Here is a 13097-nt window from a genome sequence, read left to right as displayed (position 1 = left end):
TTACACATGGGTGGAGTCAGTGATTTATTATTTCAATAAATATTGACTGAGAGGTTCCTGTATGCCAGTCCCTGTGCTAAATGTTAGGAATGTAGTGTAAATGTGACAGGGAAGGTCCTGATCAAATTCTAGTGGAGGAGACAGACAACAAGTAAACAAATAAATGGGCAGTGTGATTTTAAGAGGTGACAAGTGATGAACACAGCAGGGTTTAAGGATAGGAAATGACTGGGTGGTGGCTGCGTTAATAGGATGGTCAAGAATGGCCTCTCTGATGAGCTGGTGTTTGGGCAGAATCAAGTACAGAAGCAAGCCATCAGAGTATCTGGAGAGTGTTCCCAGCAGACCAAATGGCAAATGTAAAGGCCCTGGGTGAGAATAAGCACTTTGCTCTTAAGAGGACTTTGTAAGCTGACTTTAGTATCTGCCAGTGTCTGAACTGTCTCACCTGTCATAAAGTTTGAAATAACATTTAGGGGTTACTTTGAAACACTAGGCGTTGTCTAATTCTTTAGTAGGTCTCTCTTCCATCATCTAATCTTGTGCACTCAAGGCCCCAGCTTCTGTGGCTAAAAGGGAGACACGGAAGTTTACCCTAAAAATAGTGCTAAACCTTAAACTTCTGCTTCTCGAACTTCAATAGGCACATGGTTCTGGTTCAGCAGGTCTGGGGTGGAGCCTGGGAGTCTGCATTTGTAACAAGTTCCCAGCAGAGCTCTATGGTTTAAATAGCAGGGCCTCAAGAACTCAGAACTGGGCAGGAGGGAAACAGATACAACTGGACTAGAAGTGTCAGGAAACACGGGTGCAAGTCTAGATGATGATAGGAAGTAGCTGCATAACCTCAGGTGAGTCACTCAGTCATTTCTTCATTTACATTTTTATTAATTAAAGAGATCTCTAAAATTCAAGAAAAAATCTTTCTTCCGCACAAAGTCAAGTTGTGTCTTCTGTTGCCACATTCTATAAAACCATAGTCATCTTGGCCAATGTAGAAGAAATGATCGAGGTAATTCCTAACAAATTTATTCGTCACCACACAGGGAAAATATCCTTTCTAATATTTAGTTAGCATAGTCCTAATGAACTTCATAGAAGGACTTTCTCTGCTGGGAAAAAATCATAGTTTTCACAGAAAACCTCAGAGTGCTCTCTAATGAAGTATTGACGGAGAGGAAGAATCTGTAGCTTCGCTGTCCCTACTGCTTTGTTGATGCCTCAGAAAGATGGCAGGGACTTGGGCGCACTGGGTCCCAAGGACAGGGGCTCAAGCTTTGGCATAGTCCTATGACCCAAGCATATCTGGGAAGCACCAACATTGCTGGACTCAAAAGGGAGCCAGGACTCTGTCCAGTAGGAGACACCTACACCCTCGGATACACAGAATAGACTGATGGTGCCAGAGGGGAAGGGGCTGAGGGGGACGGAGTGAAAAAGGGGAATGGATTGAAAACTACAAATCGGTAGTTACAGAATAGTCATGGGGATGTAAAATATAGCATAGGGAATGTAATCATGACCATCATAATAACTCGGTGTGCTGCCAGGTGGGTACTTGAAACATCAGGGAAACCACTCTGTAAAGTATGTGATTGTTGAACCACTATTTTTTAACCAATGCTATATATCTAAAACTAGTACAGAATAACATTGAATGTATACTGTAATTGAGATATATAGAGATATAAATATAGATATATACACACACATACACAGCTGCACAGCTCTGACATGGGAAAGAGTTAGTTGAGTTCAAATGTTCCTCTGCCAAGATTAAATTTACACTAAAGTAAATAGTAAAATGATGTTTTTATATTTGGATTTTTGCACTGAGAGTCACTTTATTACATTAATATTAATAACTATGTATTGAAACCTCTGATATGCTAAAGTTAATATATCATCTCATCTGTCTGCATAGCACTATGTCTTAGATGAAAAAGATCTCCATTTTACAAATGGGGAAACTGAAGCTTAAAGATATTAATAGCTACTTGCCTAAAGTCACACAGGAAGTAATTAGTGGAGTCAGCTGAACCCAGTCAGCCTCACTCCAGTGTCTAGACTCTTTTTTTAAATTTAATTTAATTTTTTATTTAATTGTTGTTCAAGTACAGTTCTCTGTCTTTTACTCCCATCCCAGCCCACCCCAGTGTCTAAACTCTTAACCCTCCTACTATGCCTTTAAGTGGCTACCCACCTATGATAAGACCAGCTCTTCCTGTAGCAATTTCCACTTCTAGCCCTCAGGCTACTGAATAGGGCCTGTGATTTATTAAAGGAAGATGCTACTCTGTGGTGTAACAGAAATGTAGAAAGCCCATCCCAGCTCACAGAGCACAAGAAAATCATCAATTCCATCCCTTTCAATAGGCAGCCAAACTTTCCATACTGCAGATGACTAAAAGATAGAGCTGATTGGGTCCAGGAGGGTGTGACTCCACTGCCAAATGTCCTGGCTGGTGATGCTCTCCTATATTCCAAAGAGCAGCGTTCTTCCAAATGACACTAGTGTTCTCTATTCCCTCCATGAATGTGTAACTGAGTCAGGTAAGCCTGCCAAAGTTATACACTGTGCCTCATCCAGGACCTGAAAAGAGCTGGTCCCACACTAAAGGCAATTTGTGAAGCATAATTAATTGCAGATTCCTTCTGGAGCTGCTCAAGCTCCTTACTGTCTCAGATGTGTAGCCAGAATGCAGTTCTCTCTGGCAGCTGAGCATCCTTCGACCTCCAGCAAGAGAGGTGGTCCAGATGACAGAAACCAAGGGTATCACTCAGATCAAGTTTGGCTTTCCCAAGACTTGGTGGGGCAGGCTCAGATCCACGAATGAGGCTTTGGGGAGCCTACCCTTCCAGTAGATCCAAACCACACAGATCATAGAGACCTATGAAAAATAATGTCTTCTTCACAAGCTGGCTGTCAGTGATAGTCTCTGTTTGGCTCCATGACCCTGTGGGTGGGAAAATTATGCAAAGAACGTTTTATTTCAGTAAAAGGGACAATGTGATCAGTAAAGCACATGCTCAGTAACCTAACGGAAAAGCTTTCCCAAGATAACATTTGCTTTATGCTCAGAGAAGCACAGTAGGCTTTGATTTTGCTACTGTAGTATCTCTAATTATATTTGTTATCTATTATTTATCAAACCAAAAAACTAATATTAATATAGCTCTGTATAATTTTTCAGCTATCTTTATAAGTTTAATTATTCCCCAAGGCGTAAAACATAGTTGTTATGTATCCTATTTTATAAATAAGTAACCAAGTTAATATAAACCAGAAATTATTTTAATTTAATCAAATCAGACTTAGAAGCAGAAGACATTGAATAACATGGATGAATCTTGGAGATATTGAGCCACATAAAAGAAGCCAAATAAGAAAAAGCACATAGCATATTATTCCATTTATATGATGTACAAGAACAGGCAAAACTAATTTATGATGACAGAAATCAGAACAGTGGTTACTGAAAGGAGGAGGCTGGGGGACTGGGTGAAAAGGTCAAGGATTAAGAAGTACAAATTGGTAGTCACAGAATAGTCACAGGGGTGTAAAATACAGCATAGGACACATAGTCACTAATATTGTAATAACTAAGTATGATATCAGGTGGAAACCATAAATATCAAGGGATCACTGTAAAATATGTGATTATCTAAGAACTAAGTTGTACACCCAAAACCAATACATAATAAATTTTTGAGAAACAGTGGTTACTTTTGGGAGGGTAGTATTGATGGGGAAGGCATGTGACAGCCTTCAAGGATGCTGGGAATAGTCTAGATTTTGATTTCACAGGCTGTTCCATAAATATGTATGAATGTACAAATTCAACAAGTTGTACTTCTAAGACTGGTGCACTATACTATATTTAAATTATCTGCCGAAAAAAAGAGGAACAAAGATGAAAACGAAAATAGTAGCAAGACCATGACCTTTAAGAAAAGGAAAAGAGAACCAAGAGAAGTCTTTGCATGACATCATTTTAAATGACTGCGTGGAAGCTTCTGAAATAAGCAGGTGCTAAGTTGAATGTCTGACTCTTAAATATCTCAAAATATTGTATCAGTCAAGGTACTGGCAGGCTTAACAGATGGGGCATGTGAACTGGGTAAGTGGAGACAAATAAAGGCTGTATTCATAAAGGATTGGGCAAGTGCTATAGAATGCCGTGAAGAAAACAAGCACTGACCCCTCTAAGCTCCTTTTGCCCACTGTTTGGCCCCAACAGGAAGGCCAAGAGTGAGAGGCCTGTGGATGTAGCTCCTGCAGGTCAGCCACCCGGGCCACAGCAAGGACAAGGCAGAGAAGGTAGAAGATGGACTTCAGACAGTGGAAACAAGATGTTCAGCATCACAACAAACCCAGACAAATCAGTAGGCTACTTGTTCTGCCTGTGCTGACCTGACATCTGCTGGGACTATCCCTTTCTCATTTCCTTCTGCCCAAACCGCCTGCCCATTTCCTGTACGTTTTATACTTTCTGTGTGTGTGATTAATGGGGTTCTGTAGAACCTACCCTTCCCAGTAGATCCAAACCACACAGATCATAGAGACAGATCATGTCTTCCTCACAAGCTGACTGTTAGTGATAGTCTGTTTGGATAGTCTCTGGGTGTCTGTGCCTTTCACGAACTTTGAACATATCATGACACCCCCCTACATTTATCAGTTGAGTTAACCATAGGCCAGTGTGGCCTCAATGAGGAAGTGACATTGGAGCCAAGTGATCACTCATAATAAGGAGATATTTGTGCAGAGATCTAGGGGAGACCATTCTATGCAGAAGGAAACAGCAGGTTCAAAACTCAGACACAGAGGGATGTTTGGAGTGTTTGAAAGAAAGATCATGCACCCCAACATCTAGAGCTGAACGCTTCATTACTTGTCAATTATTGGAAGGCTGGGGCCCATTACCCCACACTCAGGCCCAGGGAGTCCTCCATGCTTGGGGGAGGAGAGGAAAGTTGGCTTTGACTTCCAGCTCTCTGAACCTGTTTTTTCATTTTTAAAGTGGAAGCTTGCTGGGTTCATGCCTGAGCTTCCCTCCTACTCTAAAACTCCTTTCTCGTAGGTGACTTTCATCCTATGAGAAAAGAAGAGAAAAGGTGTCTGTAGTTTATTTGAAAAATACCAAGTGGGCACCTACTGTGCGTTTGCTGCAAGGCCAATGCGGCGGATGTGATGCTGTCAGTGCAGCAACAGTAATGCCCTTCCCCACAGCGACCACTATCCCCATGCCCACTGCTGGCTCCCTCCTGCAAGTGCCAGTTACTTCCTAGCCAGGAGCTTTCTCCAGTGATGGGAACAGACCCAGCCTGCATGCAAGGAAGGCTAGAGTGACCGTGATGGATGGAAGTGGGAGGGTTAATACCCTGGCTTCTTCCCCATTGGATGGGATGACTCTGAGGTGTGCTCCAAATCTGCTCCTAGAACTGCTCCGGGGCGTGGAGCCCCAGTTGCCCTCAGAGGTAACCTACCTTTTAGTGCCCCTTGCATTGGCTCCTCTCCCTTCCCTGCCTGCTTTCCTCACTCCTTAACTGGTGCGTTTGCCAAACAAGTGACTTGCACATGAATCTTTCTCTCATATCCGCTTCTGAAGGAGCCCCACCTAAGACAGCAAGTCACAGTGAAGGATACCAAGCAGTGTAACATATGTCTCCACCCACAATGAGCTCATCATCTAGTTACTGGTTTTTAGAAGTAGACACTGAAGCTTTGAAATACAACTTTTGACCCATCAGTTAGACTTCTAAGAATACATTTTACAAAATAATGAGAGTTGTGCGCAAAACTTAGATACCGAACTGTTCATCTCTCATCAAAGTATTGAGAATGACACAAAAGATTAGAAAATGTAAGTGTCCTACAGTCAGGAAATAATTAAGTAAATAGTATTACATCCATACAGCAAAACACTATGCACTCATTGAAAACCATGTAGTTGAATAATCCTTAAGGACATGGACGTGGTCCGTGAGGCACAAATGAAATGAAAAAGAGTTACTGAACAGTATCTCCAGAACATATCATTTTACTAACAATAATATACAAGTACATAGAAAAATTATGAGAAAGCTAAAACACCAAAGGATTAATAAATGCTACCAATTTCTCATATCTGCCTTTATCTCTACTTCCAAAGTTTCTATAAATAACATGTATTTTCTTACTTTTAAGGCTGTACATTATTAGTTTACATAGCCTAAGATAAAAAGAGCGTTTCTCGGTCTTAGCACTGTTGACACTTTGAGCTGGATCATTGTCTGCGGTGGGTACCGTCCTGCACACTGTGGCATGTTTACCAGCATCCCTGGTCTCTGCCCACCACATGCCAGCAGCATTTCCCTTCAGGCTGTGACAAACAAAAATGCCTCCAGACATGACCAAGTGTCCCCTAGGAGCAAAGTCACTCCCAGGTGAGAATCCCTGGTCTAAGAGAAGCTCAACCCATAAAGCAATTGTATAAAAGAACAGCAAATAAGAGGTTCTAAGACATCATCTGTTCCGTTTCTAAGAGGTTTAGACTTTAAAAAGTTGAAGTCACGCCAGCCTCATGGGGTGTGCATTCGCCATCTCTATCCACACTGGACAATGAACATGAAGTAAGAGAACCCCCGGAAATGCTCAGTATCAAAGACTTTCCAAGTGCCATAATTTTCAGCGTTTTAACCGTGAATCTGTGTACATGCCTAGATGTAACAGATGCGAGGAAGTTCCAAAAGGGGGTTGTGATGCTTATATTAGCCTGAATGAAGAAGATTCCATCAGGACATGCTTATTGAGCACCTACTGTGTGTTCAGCACTGTTCTAGGCTCTGTGGATATGAAGGTGAGCAAGATGCTCAATATGCCAATGGTGGACAGACTTTGTTCTTGGGAAGGAACAGCTGATAAACTCTGGCCCATCCACTTGAACAAGATCACTCCTCAGAAAAGATCCGACCACGTGGGAGCAGTTCCCTCCTTCGCAGGAAGTACCTTTTCGCTGGTACAGCCTCTCTGAACAGCCAGTGCAGAGAACTGGCACGGCGGCGTCTATGTGAAGACCTCAGCCAGGTATGGGTTGCAATATTTGAGGGGCAGAAAGAGAAGTGGCTGGTCTACAGTGAAGAGAAGGAAGGCAAGTGAAGAGGAAGGGGAGGTGGGGGCAGGTCAGGTGGCTCCTCTAGGTGTTAGAAATCTTGGGTGGCACTCTAACTGCAGGGGGAAGGCCTGGAGGGTGCTAAGTGGGGCGGGACAAGATCTAGTTTATACTTTTGGCAGATCCCCTCGGCCTGGTGTGGGAATGGATCAGAAATGGCCACGGTGATACAGGGAGGCAATAGCCCTGGTGAGAGAGGCTCAGTGGTGGCCCAACTAGGGTGCAGGGGCGTAGGCCAAGTGATAGCAGTTGGAAGAAGATTCGGGACAAGGGTTGGAAGCCCGCTTGGGCTTCACAGGACTGGGACGCCGACCCAGCCATGGGCGAGAAGTGGTGACACTGTACAGATCCGGGCTTGGTAAACCACGTGGGCTGCCTAAAGCCCACGCTCGAGGGACTGAAACAGTGACTAAGGACAGACAGCATGAAGGCCAGGGCCTTGTAAACCCATTTTTTGTTTTTAAATAGGCTAACAGCCAGGAAGTAGGGCATTTAGTAACTCCCTTGCAAGGGAAAGCCAAGCGGCACCCAGAGCTCCCAGCTGTGGAAGCAGCACCAAGCCCCGGCCGAAGCAGCAGCAGCCTGAAAATCCCTATTAAGAGGCTGATGCCTGAAACTCTGGCATTTGAGATTTCTTTTTACTTTAGGGATTTCAAAAAAAATTATTTTTATTGTGTTTTTTCCCATTACCACTTATCCCCCTTATATCCTTTTCCACCTCCACTCTCCCTTGTCACACAATCCCCACACTGTCGTCCACGTCCATGAGTCCTTGTCCCTTTTTGCTCCATCCCTCCGCTTCCCACCCTCTTCCATTAGCTGTCATCCTGCTCTCTACCTATGAATCTGTTTTCCTTGTTAGTTCAGTTTGTTCGTTAGATTCCACATATGGGTGAGATCCTATGGTATTTGTCATGCTCTCACTTATTTCACTGAGCATAATGTTCTCCAGATCCATCCATACTGTTTCAAAGGGTAAAATTTTCTTCTTTTTTTACGGCCAAGCAGTAGTCTATTGTGTAAATACACCATAGTTGTTTCATGGACTCATCTACTGATGGACACTGGGGCTGCTGCCTTATCTTAGTGATTGTAAATAGCGCTTCAATATAGATAGGGGTGCTACTTTAGGTTTTTAGTTCAAGACAAAATGCAAATTCCCTTCCAAAAGGCAAAACAGGAGGCATGGATGGAGACTGGGCCCTGAGGAGCAGTGTGACCATGAAGTTCAGAGCAGTCAGATGAGACAGAAGATTAGTTCTGCTTCAGAAACAGCTTTATGGCCTTGAAAATGGGAAGTACTGATGGCACCCTTGGTAAGCGACTGCTACGTGGGCAGGTCTCAGTGGACTCAGGGGAGCTGAGAAGGAGGAAACAGCCTGGTCAAACCAGTCAGAGTCAGACAGAGGACAAATAGGCAAGTGCAGCTTGTTCCCACATTTCCCATTTCCCCGAGGCAAGCTTTGGCCTCCTATGTCTGGTTTGCAAATTGGAAGGCTCTTACCACCTCCTCCCATGGCTGCTGGTCCAGCCCAACCTTGGGCAAAGCTGGGAGTTCCCTCAGGGGATGAATCCTGAGGGAACTCAAACAGATAGCTTTTCCAGGCTCCTCTAGGTGAGTAAGCCCAACATTTAATTTGAAAACCAAGTTCCAGAACAATTAAATGACTGAAATAGTTGTAATTGCTTTTGGAAATGCAACCAAACCTAATGGTCTCACTATATTTATCCTTTTAAAGAACTGTAAAAATCTTTTCATTTACTAACTTAAAAAATCTCAACCTTGGAAGGCACGTAAATGAAAATCATTGTTATTTCCTATCAGTCACATTTTTCTTTACATCTTGCACTACTGGTCCAATCACAGGATACAGAAGCCATGAGAATAGAGCTCAGACCCTAAACTTTTATTTTATTCATGTTGCTTTCTCTCCATTTATTTGATCTTCTCTGGACTCTCGCATTTTTATTCATTCTTTCTTTTACTTATTTAATGAATATTTATTGAATTCTCATTATACATCAGCTACTGTGGTAGAGTCTGGGGAAGTAGAAAAGTTAGATATTTGGTATAAGCCCTAGAGGACCTGCTAATGGGAAGTACAAGCAAGTCATTAAAATGAAAGAATATAATTAAAATCTGTCTAAAGCACCGAAAATATATGTACTGAATTCTAATTTACACTTTAATTTACTAAGTAAAAAAATCTATAAGTTTATCACCATGTATTTAATAATAGTAATAGCTTTTTTGGATAAATGTCGAAAAAACTCCCATCCCCCAAAGCTCAAATTTTTTCCTTATGTTAGAGTGCCATCTAATGACATTTTCACATAACACTAGCATCAACTTTTGCATTTCTTATGTTAGAGTGCCATCGTGTGGACATTCTGTGTAGTTGCAAATGTGGTGTTTTTTTATTTCCTGTGTTGGAGTGCCATCATGTGGAACATCTATGTAATTGTAGATTGTATTATTTATTTATTTTCTTTGTTGTTACGTTGCCCTCTAGCGTATTTATCGCGAAATTGCATAGGATTTCCCCCCATATTAATCAGTTTACCACCAGGTAGAATTTTCATGTAATTGCTCAAACATGTTTTTATTTTTCTGATCAGAATGCTACCCATTGGAATTTTCCTGCAATTGCAGATCAGAGAAGTTTGTCCTATTTTTCAGGTTAGAGTGCCACCCAATACAATTTTCGTTTAATTCCAAATCAGCTGTTTTTTCTATTGCAGTTATTCCCCAACTTTTTGAGAGTTTGTGTTAAGCTTCTTCAATTTTACAAAAGACCTACATTGGCACCTATTTTTGCTCACCAATAGAAATCCAAAGATTCTCTTTTATGTAAAAAGGTGCAAAGTAAAAATAGCATTCAGATTTTGTTTTTCATCAAGCCATCAGTGGTAAGGCTTCAGGTCAACAGTAGGCTATTAGTAGTTAAGTTTCAGGGGAGTGAAAAGTTTTACTTAGATTTTCAGCTGTGTGGGAGTTGGTACCTTTAACCCCCTCCTTGTTCAAGGGTCAACTGTGTGTGTGCATGCGTGTGGATACTGAGAGAGAAAGCGAGACCCTGTAACAAGAAAAACATAGTATCTGATTTGGAATTACATGACAGTACACCAGGTGGCACTCTAACCTCAGCCACAGGAAAAACTTCTCTGATCTGCAACTGCAGGAAAATTCCAGTGGGTGGCATTCCAAGCAAAGTACTGGGTTGGCCAAAAAGTCCATTTACTTTTTTCCACAAAAATAAAAGACACATTTTTCATTTTCACCAATAACTTTATTGATTTGGATATTTTGAGTATGTTGGCTGTCTCCCACTATTGATTTCTAGTGGGTACAAGGCAGGAGTGCTGCTAAACATTTTCCAGTGCATGAAACAGCCCCACCGAGAAAAATTATTTAGCCTAAATGTCAATAGTACAAAGAAACTTTGCAAACCGCTTTTGAAATGTTCAATCAATCACAGTACCTTCTCCATACACTGCACAATTTTTGTGTGTGTTTCAGTTGCATTTTTACCTTTCTTCAAATAATAAAGCATAATATGCCAAAAATGTTGTGTATCTTCTTCCATCTTCAATATTTAATTGGCTCCACAAATGTTCACGAATTTTTCTGTGTTTTAAAAATGCACGCTGATATGACTGCGTTCACAATACGGTTTAACAAAATTGTTTTGAATGAAGTCAAGACAAGCACTACTAGAGACATCGTATAGAAAAAAGTAAACAAAGTTTTTGGCCAACCCGGTAATACTAAAAGCATGTCTGTATGCAGTTACATGAAAATTGTACCTGGTGGAACGCAAACTCATTAATAGAATAAAATCTCTGTAATTATGTGATGAATTCAACAGGTAACACTGTAACATTAACAAAAAAAGAAAATAAATAATGCATTCTGCAATTACATAAAAATTCCACCAGATGGCACTCTAACACAAGAAATAAAAATTTCAGAACTGTAGTTACACAGAAATTCCACAAGGTGGCAATATAATACAAGAAATAGATGTTTTATCTGAATTTATTTTGTGCGGTAGAATCTGGGAATTTGCATTTCTAATACTTTTTTCAGTGTACGTTGATGCTTCCTGTCTGGGGATGCACTTTGAGAACCACTGAAGTACCCACTCCTTAGATTTTAATTTCACACATAGCTGGGATTTTTTTTTTTTAACCCGTCTAATTTTACAATTGTTTCCTTTTTGAACGGTTGTAGAGTTTGGAAATCTTTGTCTCCTAAGTCTTTCCAAAGAAGTCAGAATACCTTTTGATTGAATCTACCAGTTGTTTTTGGTATCAATTTTTTGCAAACTTATGTAAGCCAATTACAATAAAGAGCCGTGTTTGCAGGCCTTTCTTACTGTATCAGCTATGTCTTGTTTCAGTATGAAACTTAGTGGCTTAACACAACAAACCTTTATTATCTCACAGTTCCTGTGGGTCAGGAGTTCAGAAGCAGCTGAGCTGGGTGTTATGGACACAGAGTCTCTTGGGAGATTACAGTGCAGATGTGGGACAGGTTGTGGTCATTTGAAGGCCTGCCTGAGATGAAGGAGCCATTTCCACCCTCTGCTGGCTGTGGGTACCACGTTGGCCGCTATGAAGGGCTGCTCGGATGCAGCTGCGGCCTTCTCTCAGAGCCAGTGATGAGAGAGACAAAACCACTGTGCCTTTACAACCAGTTTCAGCAGTGACAGATCATCGCTTCTGCCACATGCAGCTCTGGTGGTGTTCAAGAGGAACGGGCGAGTCAACACCACTGGGGCTGGCTGGTGAGATCCCAGGTGAGGGGTACCCCCCCATTAAGTCTGAGAAGGGCTGCCAACCGGACAACTACCATCCTCTTGGGAGAAGGAAAATCTTGGTTCTCCTTTTGTGTTTTTTTTCAATTCCTCTCGCTTCTCCCACTTTCTTCTCTCCAGAGAAATCACTTTCTCCCCTTCCAGTCCTCCCAACTGAGGTCCCCCACTTCTCTCTCTCTCTCTTCCTGTTTTCCTAGTGATCTCCCTCTCTTCCCTGAACTTCCTTTTTCTTTCTCTGATCTACTCGGTTTTGAGAAAGTTCAGGAGGATTTTTTAAAATACTGTGTCAATAAAAATGCCAGGTTTAACACACACAAAACCCAGACAACCAACAGTGCCAGATACTAAGCTTATATTGCACTGTCCTCTGAACACCCTGCAGAAATAAGCTCAGGAGGAGTTTTGTTTTCAAAATGATTGCCAGGAACGAGGCCAAGAGGAATGACAAATACAAAAGTGCTCTGGCCAGACTCTAGTGCTTTTCTCTGAAAAGACGCAGACTTGGGCTGCCGAAAGACTCTATGGATTTGCAACAGAGGTCCTGAAGCTGCCAAGAGGAAGAAATGGCTCTACCCAGCTATTGGACCATTTAGTAAAGGCTCACCAGCTCATTCTGCAGAAGTGTGGCCAGTGCTCTGCGGAGAGTAATCACAGGTGACTCCACCCCTCCCCTCATTCACAGGGACACGTTCCGTGAGGCAGTCCTGCTCTGTGCTCTGTTGCCTTAGAAAACCACAAAATTCCTTAAAATCCGGCCACCTTGGAAACTGAGCAAAGTCTCATGGTTTCATAAGGTGCGATAAATATTACCCACGGATTGAAGGTGGACGTTGATCTGGTCCTCAAACAAGCCGCTGCAACGTCCCCTAGGAATTCTTGGAAAATGTGAGTCCGCCCATAATCTGGGTAACGTTGTGGGGGCGGGGTGTGGCATCGACCAGCCCTGCGCATGAGGCCTGCAGGTTATGTGGGAGACACATAGTTTTCAGGAAAGCGGCGGTGAGAGGTACAGGCCGAGACCTTGCTGCAAATGGAGGCAAAACGCTAGGAGATACAGCTGATGGGACCGAAAAAATACTGGTATGTCATGTGACCCCAATCTTTCCTTAATGTTCTAAGTGTGAGC

General features: G+C 42.2%; 1 non-coding gene across 1 annotated transcript; it reads right to left on the bottom strand.

The window, feature by feature from the left end:
- Nucleotides 1-12250: 12250 nt before the first annotated feature.
- Nucleotides 12251-12364, bottom strand: LOC118987298 (small nucleolar RNA SNORA8). Its single transcript, XR_005066538.1, has one exon. It is a non-coding gene; the product is annotated as a small nucleolar RNA SNORA8 (small nucleolar RNA).
- Nucleotides 12365-13097: the final 733 nt, after the last annotated feature.

Source organism: Sturnira hondurensis, unplaced genomic scaffold (genome assembly GCF_014824575.4).
Source record: "Sturnira hondurensis isolate 20B ecotype Veracruz unplaced genomic scaffold, ASM1482457v3 Scaffold0005220, whole genome shotgun sequence".
In the NCBI taxonomy this organism is placed as follows: Eukaryota; Metazoa; Chordata; class Mammalia; order Chiroptera; family Phyllostomidae; genus Sturnira; species Sturnira hondurensis.
The sequence above is the reverse complement of the archived record's forward strand: the minus strand, read 5'-3'. Positions and strand labels throughout refer to the sequence as shown.